The sequence below is a fragment of the Macaca thibetana genome, chromosome 15 (assembly GCF_024542745.1).
Source record: "Macaca thibetana thibetana isolate TM-01 chromosome 15, ASM2454274v1, whole genome shotgun sequence".
Classification (NCBI taxonomy): domain Eukaryota; kingdom Metazoa; phylum Chordata; class Mammalia; order Primates; family Cercopithecidae; genus Macaca; species Macaca thibetana.
In genome coordinates, this window is record NC_065592.1 from 43,052,226 (window position 1) to 43,070,016 (window position 17,791).

The 17,791-nt window shown below is 48.5% G+C and overlaps 2 protein-coding genes across 3 annotated transcripts in view; both read left to right on the forward strand.

Annotated features, from left to right (window-relative positions):
* Positions 1–17,791, forward strand: part of TOMM5 (translocase of outer mitochondrial membrane 5) — a 495,867-nt gene that overhangs the window by 16,595 nt on the left and 461,481 nt on the right. The window lies entirely within an intron of this gene.
* Positions 1–17,791, forward strand: part of SHB (SH2 domain containing adaptor protein B) — a 148,650-nt gene that overhangs the window by 804 nt on the left and 130,055 nt on the right. The window lies entirely within an intron of this gene.

The window sequence follows — 17,791 nt, forward strand, 5'->3', positions numbered from 1 at the left end:
GCACCCACCGCTCTGGTGTCGAATCCCTACTTCAGCTTCGGCCTAGGACCCTGGGTCGGGGCTGGCGTGCTGCTTCCCCGGTTCTGCCCCCTCCCGCTCGCTTTTCCTGGGACCGGCGGCCTCCTGACACCACCGCTTTCGCCGCTGCTCCCAGAACGTCTCCTCTGTGAGCCCACAGCCCGAGCGAGAGCGCCCGGCCCAGCCTTGTCCCAGGAAGACGGACCCAGCCAGCCCTTCCGGCTGCCAAGGAGTAAAGTCAGAGTCAGAGCTGTCAAGGACTTCAAAGAGCTTTGACTCCTGACTCCCCTTACTCCAGCCTCCACCCTCCGCTCACGCTCTAGGTGGGGAACTGAGGTCCAGAGCAAGGAAGGGACTCGCCCAATATTACACAGCATTCTTGGTGGCAGATCTGGACCGGCTGTCTCCAGCGTGTATATGTAAATCCCTCGCGGCTGCCCTGCCCGGCCCTGCCCCGCCCCGCCCCACCCCCAGCTCCAGGTTTCCAAATCCGGGCTGCCTGGTACCGGAGCTGCTCCGGGAACCTCCACGCGTGCTTTTCCGGTTGAAATGCGCTGCCTCCAAGAGCGCTCCTCACCGAACCCGTCAGTTCCTGCCGTTGCGCGCGGGAGGGGGTCAGCCTATCAGGCCCGGCTGGAAGGAGACCCCACCCCTCCTATCCTCACCTGCTTCCTTCCTGACCTCAACCCTACCCCATACGGTACCAGGAACACGGGGGGGACTTTGTGACAACCCCCTTCCTAACGCATTAGGCCATCTAGTTCTCTCCCTTTGAAGCAGACGAGTTAATTACAGCCAGACTAGGCCCCCTCCTCCTCCTTCACACTCCTGTGAAGCCCTCCCTTCCCCCATAAAATAATACTTGTTCTGTCTACTTCTGGTGGAAGGCAGTGTTTTGATTAAATCTGAGGCCCGGTGGGAGAGCTTCTTCCTTCTCAGCGCCCTGGTCCGTGTCTGTTGTTCTCCCCACCTTCTTCCCCCAAAGATAAACCTTTGCCCAGGCCTGGGCTGGGGGAGACAGATTAAGAGTCTGAGTTCCTTTTAGGACTGGACGTCCAGACAGCAGTGAGGCAGGCTCTTACCTGCCAGCTGGTGCTTGGAAAGGGATCTTATTTGTTTGCCAGGAGAGAGGAGGAAGGGAATGTCCCTCCTCTAGTTTTTCTGCCTGGCCTCCTCTCCCCGAGGTCCCCGGAATATCCCATCCCCTGCTTGATCTGCATGGGCAGTCCGTGGAGGATCCCACCTCTCCCTGGAGGCAGTTTGGGGCACGCCTCGGAAGCTTGGACTCTGGGTTTCCTAAGCACCCAGGATGCCACACCTAGATGACAACTAGCTGGGAGCCAGGTGGCCACCCAGAAGCTGCCTTGGGAGAGGGGGTAGATTTCCCTGGGAGCCACCAGGACCCTGGGCTTGTGGTTGATCAGTGAGGGAAACACCAGACAGGCTCCGTGCAGTCTTATGCATGGCCCAGGCTTGGCTTGGTGCAGGCACTGGGGAGGTCTTGAATATAAAAGAAGGCACGATAGGGTCACGCAACTGCACCGGACTTTATGCATCCTCCTTGTTACCCTGCAGCCACACCCCAGGTGGGCAGATCTCCTTTCTGTTTCACTGCTAGTGGTTCAAAACTTCAGTAAATATTTTTTTCCCAATTACAATTAAGACTGTTTCAAACACTGAGAAATGATTTGTTTTATAGCCAGGTTGTCAAGATGTTTAAGACTTGACTTCTTTTCATCACCAGATATTTCTTATGGGTCTTTTCTGTGCCCTCCCCTGCTGGGTGCTGGAGCAGAGACCCTCTGCAGTGAATGCTATGACAGAGGCCATAGTGGCATGATGGTGATGAGTGCTATGATGAGACCTTGTGTTACAGGGTTACAGGAAGGATGAAGGGCACAGGAGAGGTTGGGGGGTGTGCCATCGAGGAGTGCACCTTGGAGGCAGGGCCGTTATTGTGAGGGGGGTGGTGGTCACCATGGTTGGCTGGAGAAGAGCCCTGTGCTTCAGGGAACTGCAGGTGAAGTCCCATGTGACTGAAATTGAGAGGTTGAGATAAGTTGGGCAGGGCCTGGATCAGGGAGGACCTTGTAAGCTAAGCACAGAGGGGGCCTGTGAAGGGATTTAGCTGTGAGAGTGTTGTGATCAGATATGATTTTTTAGAAGATCTCTCTGGGCTGCTTTTCACCTACTAGGTTGTGACTGTAAGACCTTTGATCTTTTGAGAAGTTGTCCAGATGTTCTTTCTACCCAGGAGGGAGGAGGCAGCCAGAGAGGGTCAGCAGAACGTTCTAGTGCAGTGATCCTCAAACTTTAGTGTGCCTAGAGGGCTGGTTACAACAGATTGCTGGGGTCCATCCTGCAGCAACTAACTGAGCATGCCTGGTGGGGGACCTGAGTATTTGCATTCCAGCATTTCCCAGGTTGAGGGGAAGTGGCTGAGGGTCCTGGGGCCATGCTTTGAAAACCACTCATGCAACAGTGGCTTCTTCTTAACTGTCCGTCTGGGTCTTCTGGTCAGGGCAGCCTTGGAATGCAGAGACTCTGGATGCCCTTGTTTCTGCCATCTGTGTGTGGCTACTTCCTGATCCTTGGCCAGCACCCCTCCACCCCCACCCCATCAGGCAGTCAGGAAGCAGTTGTTTTCACATTATTTCCAGCCAGACAGCTTTTGGGAGGCCAGGCACACTGTAGATCCAGCCTTCCTTCTGCCCCTCACTCATGGATCCAGGAAAACCCACTTCTGGCTCCTCATTTAGTCTTTGTCCATTGTTAGAGGTCTCACCCTCTCACCTAAGCTGGAGTGCAGTGGCGCAGCTATGGCTCACTGCAGCCTCAACCTCCCAGGCTCAAACAATCCTCCCACCTTAGCCTCCTGAGTTACTGGGGCCACGTACTGTCACACCTGGCTAATTTTTTTATTTGTAGAGATCAGGTGTCGCTATGTTGCCCAGGCTCCTGGGCTCAAGTGATCCTCCTGCCTTGGCCTCCCAAAGTGCTGGGATTACAAGTGAGAGCCACAGCACCCCACCCACTTTTCCGATTGTAATTATTTGGAAGAAAAACTAGCCTTACTCTAATGGTTTCTCCCCTAACATAGTCCATTTTTCCCAGCATTTACTTTGTGCTCAGAGATGTCTTGGTATAAGTGTGAGGAGGGGAGGTAATGAAGGATGCAGGAGATTTGTCCATATCTCTGGCCTGAGCCCCTGGAGGAGATTGACAGGAATTTCATCCTTTGTTTCCCAGTGTTTTTATCTTGGAGAATTTGGGGAGATCATCACCTAGGAGGTGGCTTTGAGCTGGATCTAGAGTTGGAAGTGGAATCCCAGCGCAGGGGAGAGGGTGACTGCAGGCTGCAGGAGTGCTTATGTGTCAGGGTGTGCATATGTAAGTGTATACGTGTGTGTGAACATAGACGTGTGCATGTACGTGTGTGTATGTGTATAAAATCTCAACATGGGGCCTGTTCTTGGAAAGCAGCATTTTCATGCAGCTGGGCCTTGTTTGGGGAATGAGAGATGACAATGTGAGAGAGGTAGGGGCTTGAAGTTAGACCCCACAGGGGAGACCTTGAAGGTTGTTGAGCCAGGGAAGGGATGTACTCAGAGCCATGGTGAAGGGGCATCCAGGCTATAAACAGCTGCCAAAATCTGGGGATCGAAGTTAGGGCACAGCTGTAGTTCTGGTGAGAGACGGTAAGGGCCTGAGCTCCTGGGAAGAGAAAATGAAACTGGAATAGGTAGACACATTATTCCTTCAAGTTGTGCTTTATAAAAAAAAAACAATGATTACAAAAGAGGCCAGTTACTTTGGTAGGTCTCCTTTTGTGCAGCCAAACAGGTCTTATCCAGTTATATTTTCTGCTGAAGTCTTGTTTCTTTTATTATAATTAAATAAATGTTGTTTCCACCACAATTAAGTCAGGATGCATCATGACATCAGTTTTCCCGGGTTTTAAATACATACTGATGTGTACCAACACTTTATATTTTGTCAGCATCCAGAGTTGAGTTAAATAACACTTTTTCCATAGTTACAGAATAAATAATATCATGTCTAACTTCTTTTTTTTTTTTTTTTTTTAACATCCAGCAAACAGTTTCTAAACTGCCTGCTAGGCAGGGGGAGTTCAGAGAGAAATAAGTGGTGGCTAACTTTCCAAGAAGGAAGCTTCTCAGTTTGCAGTTGAATACCAGCTTCTCCTGGTCTAGTCAGGGAGACAGATACAACCAGAGAGACAATATCACAACCTGAGGAATGCCAGAAGTGTGTACAGAGGGCTAGGAGGGCCTGAACTTGCCTGGGAAGCCAAAGAGGGCCTTCAGGAGAAGATCGCCCTTGAGCTGAGCGTAGAAGGCTGAGTGGGAATTCCCGAAGCAGGGGAGTGGGGAAGAGGGCTTTTCATGCAAAGGGAATAAAGCAGCCAGTGCCATGGCCTGGAGGCTGGAGAGGATGGCTGGGGGCAGCAGGGCAGGTGTGGCGGGAGACTGCAGAGGGACTTTGGAGCCCACAAAGGGAAGAAAGTCTCATGTGCCTTGCTGCATAGTTGTGAATTATCATTTGTCCTGTTTCACATACAATCATTGATGTAGGGCTTGATTGAAGCCAGGGTCAAACATGAGTTGTCAGTCATTCCCATTTGATGAACAGCCACATTCTCAGTTCTTAAAGTGTCACTGATGGAAAAGGTCAGGGTCGCACTTGGTAGCTGTGGTTTGGCTTGGGACACTTTCCCCTATGAAGTCCCATCCCCTGAAAGTAGTGTGAGAGAAATGCTGCGTATCAAATCCAGTTTTTCCTGGTTGAGTCCCCAGAAGGGAAATGCATTCTCCAGGCTTCATAGTAATCACTTATTCGGTCATTTAATTCTCACCATCCCACTGGGAGAGGCTTGGCTGCTGTATTAGCTGTTGCTACATAACAAATCACCCCAAAACACCTGTGGTTTGATTGTGGGCCGTGCAGTCTCTATCGTAGCTCTTCAGCTCTGCCACTGTAGCTTGAAAGCAGCCATGGACGATATGGAAATTAATGGGAACAGCTGTATTCCAATAAAACTTTACAAAAAACAGGCAGCTGACCTGTGCACTGTAGTTTCCAACCCCTGCTTTAAACGATAAGCTTTTATTATAGCCACGAGCCTGTATATCTGAGTCATTTTTCTGGTCTCAGTTGGGCTCACTCATGCCTTTGCAGTCAGTGGGGGTGGGGTGGGTATGCAGCCCTGCTGATCCTGGCTAGGCTTTCTTACGTGTTTGGTGGGCTGGTTTAGGATGGCCTTGGGCTGCAACAATTCAGCTCTGTTCTGTGTGGTCTCTCCTCCTCCAGCACATGTTCGTATGACAGCAGCAGGGTTCCAAGAAAAAGCAGGAGCGCATGAGGTCTCTTGAGGTTGGAAACTGGCATGCTGACCCTTCTGTTGACCAAAGCAAATCATAAGGCCAGCCACGATTCAAGGAGAGAGGAGGAGCTGCAGTGTCCCATGGCAAAGGGCAGGGATACAGGCAAGCCATTAATTAGAGCCTTCAATGCCATCATCTACCTTATCCCCATATTCCAGGTAAAGAAACTGAGGCTTAGAGAGGTTGATGACTTGCCTAATGTCACATAGCTACAAAGTGATAGAGCAAGGATCACACCAGTGCAGTCTTGAGTTCAAAACCTATATGCTTCCTCTATTTTCCATGGTTTCAATGGAAATAAGTAGTATAAAGCTTGGATATTTACAGGAATATGTGTTACATGTCTCCTCCTCCTCTTTACTTAATGCTACTTGCAGCCCTCTGCCCTAATTTCTCCGCTTTCAAGCTTGTCTTTGGTGTCCCTAGAAGAGGCCCTAGATCTGGCTTTTCTGTTTCTCTCTCTTCCATCTGCCTCAGAGTTCCAGAAATGAGATGTTAATGCAGCACTTGAGTTATTTTATAGAGAAATTCTGAGCACAGAGTTGGCACATCCCAAGGGACAGCTGCACAAAACGTGAGTCTTGTAACTGTCATGTCTTCTCATTCTAACACCAAGCATTCCTTCCCTTCAAGGATTCGCCAGGCTGTGTGTGCTCTGTTTGGAGAAAGAGACTGGCGGTACACTGGCCCTGATCAACAAGGAACTTAAGTTTCCTTGAAAGAGATCAGGTGACTGTCCTCTCTAATCTGACAATCTCAGAACATGACTGATTACCCCAGGGCTTAACCCCCATGACTTGACCATATCCTCTTTTTGCCCCCAGAGCATTTCTGACCCATAAAAATTAGCTTTAAAAGTCAAATCTGAAACAGCTGTGGTTTCCTCTGATCAGTCAGCAAGGTTGAACTTGCCTGTGGTCAAGCCTTCCCCTGATTAGTTTAGCTTGTGCTGGGAGAGCCCAGAAGTGGTGACCTGTGGGGAACGGGTAGGCCAGCTTGGCCCTAGAAAATAAACTGGGACGTGTGACTTTCCAACAGAGCTGGGATGCTGGCTGGCTGACGGCAACACACCCTGTGGTTTTCTGAAGTTGGTTGATGGTGGCGGTAGGAGTGGTGCTTTTTTCTTTTTTTGAGACAGGATCTCACTCCTGTCCCCCACACTGGAGTGCAGTGGCACAATTACAGCTCACTGCAGCCTCAGCTTCCCGGGCTCAGGCGATTCTCCCACCTCAGCCTCTCAAGTAGCTGGGACTACAGGCAGGCACACAGCAGCACACCCAGATAATGTTTTGTTTTGTTTTGTTTTTTAAGTAGAGATGGGGTTTCACGATCTTGCCCAGGCTGATCTCAAACTCCTGGGCTCAAGTGATCCATCCGCCTTGGCCTCCCAAAATGCTGGGATTACAGGTGTGAGCCACTGTGCCCAGAAGGTGGTGCATTTTCCGCGGGACAAAGGCGGTGGTCGTCTTTGATATCCTAACTTTCATATGGCCTGTGCTGACTGAGGAATTGCTATATTCAGGCCACCATGAGGAGCTGTGTGGATACAGGGATGAACCAGGGCCTGGATAGTGCCCGCCCCTGAAAAGCTTATCTTCTGGTTGAGGACACAGGAACCAAGGTTCAAACTCACATCTGTATGTCAGAATTTATCTGTAAATAAAGTGGTGTGGGTGAGCTAAAAGCTGTCTTGGCACAGAGACTGTTCTGGGCAGGGCCTTGATTTCATGGAGCCACAGGAGAAGCAGCGTGAGGAGGCAGTATTTGAGTAAGAAAAGCACAATCACTTGAATTAAGGGAGCTTTCCACTACAGTAATATTAGCTAATACTTTTATTGTACATGCTCTGAGCTAGGTGCAGTTCTGTGTGCTTTGTATGTAACCTTACTCCTCACTACAGTCCTTTGAGGTAGCTACTACTACTGCTGCTACTATTCTTGTTTTTACGTATGAGGAAACCAAGGCACAGAGAGGTTAAGTCACTTGTCTAAAGTCAGGTCGGCTGGGCGGGGTGGTTCACGCCTGTAATCCCAGCACTTCCTGTAATCCCAGCACTTTGGGAGGCCGAGGTGGATCACCTAAGGTCGAGAGTTGGAGACCAGCCTGGCCAACATGGTGAAACCCCGTCTCTATTAAAAATACAAAAATTAGCTGGGCGTGGTGGTACATGCCTGTAATCCCAGCTACTTGGGAGGCTGAGGTGGGAGAACCGCTTGAATCCGGGAGGCAGAGGTTGTAGTGAGCCGTGATAGGGCCACTGCACTCCAGCCTGGGCGCCAGAGCGAGACTCCATCTAAAAAAACATAATAATAATAATAATAAAGTCAGACAACCAGTAAGTGGCAGAGATGAGATGTGAAGCCAGATCCAGCATCTATTTGTAACCACTCTGCCATACTACTGCACAATCGCATGCCCGAATTTGCTCTATTGTCTCTGCCTTATTTGTGGCTAGACTTACTCTTTGTAAAATATCCCCTCTGTTGGCATGGTAGAAGTGACTGATTTCAACATTTATGTAAGTGTTCCACAGCTTAAAGGGGGCAGTTTCACACCGGTAATTTGTTTGCTTCTCAGAGCCACTCTGTGAGGAACAGGCTGTAATCTCCCTTTTGCAGATGGAGAAACAGAGGCTCACGGGGAGGAGTGCCTTCTGCCCTGCCTCGCAGCAGAGGCAGAGCTGGCGGCCAGTATCTGCTGTGTGTATTGACCTTGTGTTGAGGCCAGTGCCCTTTGTGCCGGCGTGGTGTGGAGGTGGCGTGGCCGAAGCTGGAGTCTACAGGAAGGGTGACAGCCTGATTGATTTCCGCTTCTTCCTGTGTTTTGATTCTGAAACGCTTTGCTGAGACCATTAAGGAGCATTGACAGAGGACCTTGCTTCCACAATGGAATTTTCCTTCTCTTCCTGTTTGGTATTTTCCAGTAATATTTCTATTAATGTTTCACTTTCAACCGCACTAACTTCCTGAGAATTTGAGCTTTCCTAACTCCCGAGGCAGGAAGAACTGAATTTTCCTCTAAATCATTCAGTGCCTTTCCATTTTCTCCAAGGGGAGCTGTCTCTGGATTTCCCATTATGCTGTAAAGGAAGGATCTTGGAGGTGGGTCCAGGGGATGGAGAGAGAATTAGAGCCCCAGGGAGTGACTCAGGCCCAGTTTTTTCCAAGCAGCATATAATACTCCTGGTCAGAAAGGGGCTTCCCAAGGCGGGGAGAGTGACTCGACAGGTGGGCGGGTGGGTGGGGGAAGCAGATCCCCTGGCCCACTGCCGGGCCTTGACTTACAGGCTGGACCCAGAGTTCCCAGTGTGGCTGTGAGAGCCCATGCCAAGTCCTTTCTTCTCATTCACTCATTCATTGTTGAGAGCCTGCTATGTGCTGGGGATTGTTCTGTTTAGGTGCCGGGAATAGAACCATGAACAAAGCAGATAAGAGTCTATGCTCCCCTGAGCTTGCTCTCTCATGACAGGAGTCAGGTAAATATAGTTATGTCAGGGGTAGGGACTGTGAAGAAAGTAAAGAGGAATAAAGAGGTGAGGGCAAGTGTGAATTTGGGGTGGGATGCTTTTTGTATGGGTGCTCAGAGAGGGCCTTGCTAAAGATGGTGATGGCATGAACCACCCTGCTCTCCGAGGAGGGCATTCCAGGCAGAGGGAAGAGGAACAGTGCAGAAGCCTGAGGCAGTAGCATGCCTGGGTGGTTCGGGGAGCAATGCAGAGATGAACGTGACTGAGCGGAGCAGGCAGGAGGAGGTGTGAAGGCAGATGAGGGCTGAGAGGTGTGGGGCAGAGGAAGTCGGGCCTCACAAGCATCGAAGAAGCCTTCCTCGCTAACCCTGGGTGAGATGGGGGCAGCAGAGGGTTCTGAGCAGAGGGGCCAACCACGCAACTGACTTGGGTTTTTAAAGGGTGGCTCTGGAGATTTTAGAGCAGAGGGCACCAGCGGGCAGACCACTGGAAGCAGGGCTGTGGCAGCAGGTGATGAGAAGAGAGCAGATTCCCGTGTGTGGTGAAATTGGGCCTTGGGATTTCCTGACAGAGATGAGGGAGAAGAGCCAGAATGGCTGCAGGGTTTTGGCCCTGAGCAGCCACCAATGAAGCAGATTTAGCAGCTGAGGCCTAGGGGTCCAGGAGGTGCCTGAGATCCCAGGGAAGAAATGGATGGCCCTCTGTGTGGGCTCTGTGTAGGAGGAAATGGGGAAAACCATCGGGAAGAGGAGGCCTCATGGGAGATGGGTCCAGAGCAAGGTGTGGTTGGGGCATCCGAGACAGATGGGATCCCATCCACAGTGGCTGAGATTGGAAGGGGAACTCTGCTGTGTGCAGTCAGGGGTGGCCAGAGCTTGGGGCATGCCATGGTGTATTTGCCAGGGATAGGGGAAGGTGGCAAGGGGCCAGGCCCCACCTGCCACTGGTCTGAAATTGCCCCAATACTCCTAATTCAAAAGAGGCCACCTGCTGTGTTGCATGGCTGAGCTGGGCACCACAGGAGGGTGGAGACGGTGCAGTGATTAAGTCTCCAGGGACAGGGCTGGAGTAGCCACTGTTTTGCTCAGCAGAGCATTTCATTGCTGGCTGCTTCTGATAGGAAGTGGTCCCTTATATTCTGGGTTCACTGGTACATGGGCTACGGGGAGGATGCAAACAGAACTAGGAGGAATGAGAATTTTCAGGTTTCTCCAGGCTACAGCTAAATTCTAAAAATGAAAATCATCAGAAAGTTCTTAACAGTGAAACTTTACCATTTCGTTGGATGTGCACTGCCAGAAAACCAGACAGCCTGGTAATCCCTCTGGTGCATTCCAAAGCCACACATGTGATTGGGGACTGTGTGGCATTTGTGAAATGGCGTGGTGCCTACCTGCCCTGTGTGGGGCCCCAAGTTGGCTGTGCTCTGAGCCAGTTCCTCAGAAAGGGGCCAGCTTGCATTTTGAGCTATAGTTCCACGTTTATCTTTTGACTAACCTTTTACCCCTTGTAACAAAATTAAGACAAGTTTGGTATAGAAAATAATAAGTAAGCAAAACTCAGAAGCCAATCCTAATTCTATAATTCAAAGAAACCACCATTAACATTTTACTACTTTTTTATCTAGCCATTTTTCAGTGCATATATATATATATATGTTTGTTTTTTCCTCCACAAAAATTAATACCATCTATTTTTTTTAAACTTAAAGACACGGAAAGATGTCTACAATATCTTAAATATTTAACAATGGTAATTTAATAGCTGCATTGTATTCTGTTTACACGTTAGGCTTTTCCTCATTTTCACCAATTTAACAGTGCCATAATGAACATCTTTGTAACTTAATTGTTTGCATAGGTCTGTGATTATTTCCTTGGGATTGATTCTGAGAATTGTTGGATAAGACAGCAAAAAGTTTGATACATACTTTCAAATTGTGTTCTAGAAAGACTTTACAAGTTGACACCTGTTCTACCCTTCTCACACAATCCTGGGAATTCTAATGCAAGTTAGTTGCATTTGCAGTTTCCTGGATTCCTTGTGCAAATGTGTGTTGACCATTTGTGTTGCTTTTCTAAAATTGTTTACTTTATCATCTGTTCATTCTTTTCTGCTGCAGGGTTTTCTCTGTTGATTTATAAGAATGCTTTGTGGATTAACAATGGCAGCTCCTTGCCTGCCATTTGGGTTGCAGAATATTTTTTAAAGTTTGTAATTTGCCCTTTGGTTCTATATGTGGCAATTGTTGGTTACAATGAATTGTTTTCTATTTAATCAGTCTCCACATTCATGATTTCTTGAGCATGCTGCTGAGAAAAGTCTTCCCGTTTGGGCACAGTGGCTCATGCCTGTAATCCCAGCACTTTGGGAGACCGAGATGGGTGGATCACATGAGTTTAGGAGTTCGAGACCAGCCTGGGCAGCATGGCAGAAACCCGTCTCTACTCAAAATACAAAAAATTAGCTGGGTGTGGTGACGTGCGCCTGTAGTTCCAGCTTCTTCAGAGGCTGAGGCACGATAATTGCTTGAACCCAGGAGACAGAGGTTGCAGTGAGCTGAAATCATGCCAGTGTACTCCAGCCTGGAAGACAGAGCAAGACTGTCTCAAAAAAACGAAAAGTCTTCCCTACTCTAGTATTTATATTTTCTTCTAATACGTTAATGGATTTTCTTTTCTTTTTTCTTTTTTTTTACATTAAAATTTCCATCCCCCTAGAGTTTGATTTCATGGTATGAAGTATGGTTGTCATCTTGTTTTCCAAATGGCTAGTGTGTTTCTGGACACCCTGTATTGTTTGTTAATGATCTGTCTGTTTTTTCAGGTACCTTTTTAGACTTAAATATTTTGACTCCATCTTGCCCTGACAGTGTTTAGGTCTCATCAGTGATTATGATAAGGACGATGAAGGCCTGTCTTTATAAAATGACACCTTTCTTCAGCAGATACCCATGCGCTTATTACACATTCAACTCCTGACATCTGAGGAAAGTAACTAGGTATTAACTAGGGCTTCATCTTTACCCACCACGGCAGAATGCCAAACCTGCTGTGGTGGGTGGGATGTGGCCAAGACAGCCTTATCTTGCCTCTGGTGAAGTCGGCGTCCTCCTCTGATACCAGAGGCTGGGCTGTCTAGGTGTATTTGAGGCGATCACTTACGGTGGTCTGCCCTGCCCATGTGGCTTGAACCAAGTGAGTGTTTCAGTTTTCACAGTGATTTTTGTAGAGAGGGGGTGTAGTGTTCAGTCATCCGACCATATTCCAGCACTGCTCTGAGTCCTATGGGACAATCAGAGACGGTTAAGCCTGGGTGCTCTAGCTTAGAGCCCAGGAGTGGGTATTGGAGAGGGAGAAATTCATTGCCAGCGTAGACAGGCAGGTAAATGACTCCCTGAACAAACAAGAGAAGCATTTGGGCTGAGGTGGGTGTGGCTGGTGGGAGAGTTCAGAATGGGTAGGATTTGAAGGTGTGGCCTGTCCACACAATTTTGGTTACTCAAATTTTTTAACACCTGCAAAAAGTCCAGGTGATCATAATTCACCAAGTTCTTCCTCTGCACCCCACCCCTTTCTGTCCCCCATCAACCCAGGTGTCCCGTGTCTTCAATCAGTGAGAGATTTTTTCCAGACCACTCTAGCCTGTTTCTCTTTTTCTGGCTCATGCTGGTGTCAGGAAAATCCATCCTGCAGTGTTTGCTGTGAGGCTGATGACATTAACAAAATCGGTATTAAAGGAACAGATTAAGTCCAGGAGTGTTCATGGGGAATAAATCCAGGAAAAAAATGCAGATTTCTGAACACTGCTGAACACGACTGTGGTTCTAAGAGGCTGAGGGTGTCTGCCTAACTCACCGCACTGTGTGTCACATCACGTCACTGAACCCAGGACCAGCCCTAGCAGCACAGTAAAATTACCTGCACATTATTTTACAAATTTCAGTTCCCTAGGCTCCCATCCCAGATTAATTAATTTCTGGAGATGGGGCCAGGGCATCAGTAGTTTTTGAAGCTCCTAGATGATTGTGATCTGCAGCCAAGGTAGAAAGTGGCTGTCCTTGACCTTTGGTGTCCCAGAGAGCTGAGGATCACCCCATCCAACCCTCTTCCAAGCTGAAAACTTCCAGGGTTGAGATTTATCACCTTTTGTCCAGCCACCTTTGCACAGCTGAGGTTGACTTTTTTTTTTTTTTTAATGTTTACTCTAGCTTGTTTAGCACCTGGTATTCACAGGAGTTCTGCTGGCTGAACTTTTTCTTTGTAGATTCGACTACTGTCTTGGTTTAACTCTCTGAGGTCAAGTAGAACCAGTCTAACCTTGCTTCTCATAAGGACCCTCACATGTGCGATTGTATCTTCAAAGGCAGAGAGAAGCTGCAGGCTATAACATTGTTCACAGAGTCAGATTCCCAGCCAGGACCCCAGCTGCTAAGGGCAAGGATGCTTTGATGTCACAACTGTGGGGGTCTTGATGGAGCCCAAGTCTAGGAGCTTCCTGTGGGCAGGAAGTAATAGGCTAGAGCAGGTTCCCAGTGGGTGAGTTGAAGTTGGCACTGAGGTGTTAACTGTGCAGGCAGGTGACTGGATGGGGAACAAGGTCAGATTCCCAGGTGGATTTGGGGAGTCTCAGCAAAGGAACTGTCAGAAGTGGATTCCAGAGGAGTAGGTGGCAAGTGGAGCAGAGGTTGTCTGGCTGAAAGCAGTGTGATGTCAGGGTTGGGCATTCCCTGTCCTGGTTCTTGGCCGCCTTGTGGGGGCTAGCTGGCAAGGTCATATACCACAGGAGCCCAGGGCTGTTGCTCCAGACACAGCAGAACCCAAGTGTGTCCCACTGTGGTGGCGTGAAACACTCACTGGCTTTAGGGTCAGAAGTCCAGAGCTCAAATCCTAGCTCTGGTGCTTGGAAGCTTAGTAACTTGGGACAAGTGATTAAATTCTCTGAGTCTGGAATGCCCCATCCGCTATGTAGGTAAAATAGTAATAGATGGTGTTTCCTCACCATTCACTCTGTCACCATAGGCAACGCTTCCAGTATTTGATCCTTACTGTGGGTCTTTGAGGTAGTGCTATGAGAACCCCCATTTTACAGATGGTAAGGCATTTGGGAGATGAGGTTCTGGGGAAGTACATTGGGTCATTGTGAGGATTAAATAAAATCGTTTGTTGAAATGGCTGAGCATAATGTCTAGCATTTAGGAAGAGCTTTATGAATGTTTTATATTATTTTGGCCTGTGTGTCTTGGGCCTCAGTCCAGTTTGGAACTTCGGGCTTTCTATAGCCACAGTAAAGTCAGTGGGCTTGCCCTTTCTGGGCTGATGATGTGGTCCTCAAAAAGTGAACCTGTCCTTATCTTGATGGGTCTGCTTATGGTTAAGCTTTACCTAGGATCACTGCTCTGATCTAAGAGCTTGAGGTACGTTAGCTCACTGATTCCCACAACACCCCATAGGAGGCAAGTTCTATTAAGAGTCCCATTTTGGCTGGGCGCAGTGACTCACATCTGTAATCCCAGCACTTTGGGAGACTGAGGCAGGCAGATCACGAGGTCAGGAGATGTTAGACCAGCCTGGCTAACATGGTGAAACCCCATCTCTACTAAAAATACAAAAAGTTAGCCAGGCGTGGTGGCACATGCCTGTAGTCCCAGCTACTCAGGAGACTGAGTCAGGAGAATTGCTTGAACCCGGAAGGCGGAGGTTGCAGTGAGCTGAGGTCGCGCCATTATACTCCAGCCTGGGCGACAGAGAGTGACTCCATTTCAAAAAAAAAAAAAAAAAGAGTACCATTTTGCAGATGGAGAAACTGAGGCAAATAAGTTTGTATCTTATTTTAGATGACACTGCTAGTAATGGGCAGAGCTGGAGCTGGGGTTCCAGCCAGGCAGTCAGTCTGTGTTACACAGACGCAGGGGACAGTGATGGGGTCAGCTCTGTGTCAGCTGATGGCCATTTAGAAACCATAGCTCTCTACTGTCGATAAAGTGTCTGGTTTGGGCCAGGTACACTCCATAGGCATTCTCAGGACAGTGCTGCCAAAGGGGCATCAAGGAAGGCTTCATGGAGGAGGTGGCATGGGAGCTGGGCCTTCATGCATAGGGAGGATTTGGATATTTAGAGATTGGTGGATGTGGAGGAGGACTTCCTGAGAGAGGGGCCTTCTGAATGATCCCTAGTAGATGATGGAGGAGAAGCCAGGTGTGGGAAGGCCTTCAGGGCCAGGCCACAGTTTGGTCTTTAGTCTGTGGGTAATGAAAGGTGGTAGAGGGAGGGAGTGAAAGGGTCAGCTTCATGCTTTAGGGACACTTGTATGTCTGTAGCCTGAGGGGATAGTTTACAAAGGGTGGGTGGGGGGTGGCTCTAAGCTGGCCATGGAGGTGAGGACCTTAGTTAGGAGGACATCAAATGCTTTAGGCAGAGGCATCAAGGGCCTGAAATACTGCAACTGACTGCTTAGGCAGCTCTCAGATGACACTGGGCAATCAAGAGAAATTGACCGAGCGCTTGTCAGGAGGATAGATTTTTCTGTCAATAGCTGAGACATCCTCTGTGGGAGTTTGTGAGTTACTCAGTCCATCAGAGCATTTGTCCACATTCTGTCAGAGCCAGACGGAACATGTGCTGGGGTCACGGAGTCTGGGCCGGGAATGGCCCTGCTGGTCGGAGAGTTGGGCGGAGGAGGCCTCGTACAAGTCAGACTGCTTGTTTCTGTTGAAACACGAAGCAGGAAAGGACAGAGCTACCGAGCAGCACATCCAAAAGGAAAGACATGGGGGCACTAAGGAGATGGGGGAGCAGGCCGTGTGTGTTCTGGGGGTGGACAGAGCTAGTCACCTGCCCTTGAGATGGAGTTCTCCCATCTGATGGCAGCACCTCGTGGAGTTAGAGGCATTCCAGGATGTCCAGGCAAACGATGGCAGTTCGAAAGAAGCCATGTAAAGTTGCTGGCATCGTAGTTGAAGTCTTCAAAAGACAGCAGTGCAAGAGGGGAAAGGGAAAACCAGGGCTCTGAGCCAATGCAGGATGCTGACCTTCAGAGGACGTCCTTCCAGGGAGAAGCTCTTTGAAAAACAGTAAGTGCTCAGGTCCCCAGAGGGAAAGAAACATTAGCCTCGATGAAGATGTTTGCTGGGCTCAATCGAAGAGCCCCTTGAGGATCCCTGGACTATTCCTTATGCCTTCACTGCTCCATCAGAGGGCTACTCTGGCTGGCAGAGCTCGCTTTACAGGCTCAGAAGAAACACTTTGTAAAGATCTAGGAATAACGTTGCCATCAGTCAGCTCCTGCTTGCCGGGCTTCTGTGGGGCTCTGGATCATCTGAAAGCCATCTGTGGTGTGACTGTGAAGTGATGAGATGGTGGGAGTTGGTGTCATCACTTCCTCGTCACCCACAGGACTGCTGAGAATGCTGTCACAGCCTGGATGATATTCCCAGGCCTTGGGCCTGAAGGTTGTCAAAGTGCAGACACTCAACCCAGGCATGCTTTGAGGTCTTGCCTACTTGCCCCTTGTCCCTCTGCCTTGAATTTTTTTTTTAGTCGGAGTCTCACTCTCTCGCCGGGTTGGAGTGCAGTGGCGCGATCTTGGCTCACTGCAACCTCTGACTCCCTGGTTCAGGCAATTCTCCTGCCTCAGCCTCCCGAGTAGCTGGGATTACAGGCATGTACCACCACACCCAGCTAATTTTTTTATTTTTTAGTAGAGACAGTGTTTCACCATATTGGCCAGGATGGTCTCGATCTCCTGACCTCGTGATCCGCCCGCCTCGTCCTCCCAAAGTGCTGGGATTACAGGCATGAGCAACCCCGCCTGGCCTGCCTTGAATTTTATGTGCAACTTTGACTCAGATTCTTTGTCACCTGCAGACTAGGGTAGAAGTGGGCCTGGTTTTGAAAAGGCAGAGAAACTTTTCTTTATCCAGGCAAACTGTTTGGTTTGAGGAATCCTTACAGATGATTAGACTTGAAGCCTCCAATGGAAGCAGAAATTGTGACAACTCAGAGGGTGCTAAATAAGAAGTTTGGTAGTAAAAGATTGTAGTCAGTGGTTGAGGTGTGAAGGCACGTTCTTTTTTGTGTGTTTTATACTGTTTGGTTTTCTATCTGCCTGGCCTTTTTGGGAATGGTTATCCTAGAAAATATCTTACTCTTTGCTTTTGATGGTTTCTTCTGATTACACCTTTTTTCTACAAATTAGTGGACACTTAAGAGTATTGGATTTCTTAACATTCGGCGGCTTCTAGTTCCATATATATTCAAGCATTTCTTACTCTGAAAAGTAAATTTCAGTTGTATACATTGATTCATTTAGAGAGTCATTTTATGCTTGCACATTTCTGATGGCCGCCTTCATAGTTATGGGGAAGGGACTTTAGATCTGTGAAGAGTACTGAAACAAAACATACATTTTGTTCATACGTTATTGTGTCTTCCCAGACTTTTCTTCAAAAAAAATCCCAAAAAGGGAAATCAGGGCTTCCCTTGCAGAAAGAGGCCTGGCTGCCTTAGAAGATCCATATATTTGAATTTCAAAGGTTTGTTTGAATGTGAAATCTAAGGTAACTTTGCATTCATAGTCTAAATTCAGAGACGAGCAAATTAGATTGTCATTATTAAGTCTATTCCTTAGACTTAATTGGGCCATGGCATTTTCTGTTGCTTAGTTCTTTAGTGGTAGAAGGGAAACTTTCCCATTGCTGAATAAAAGAAAGACTACTTGAGCTCTTTTGCTGAAGGATTGTGCCATTTTCCTGCATTGGTTCTGGGGTTGGATGGTCAAGACTTTAACAGGTAGATTTAAGATTACAGGGTGAGACTTGGGGACCGTAGCAAGCTGTGTTTCAGATCATCATGCATTCAATTTTTAAATGTTGGCTGTGCGCAGTGGTTTACGCTTGTAATCC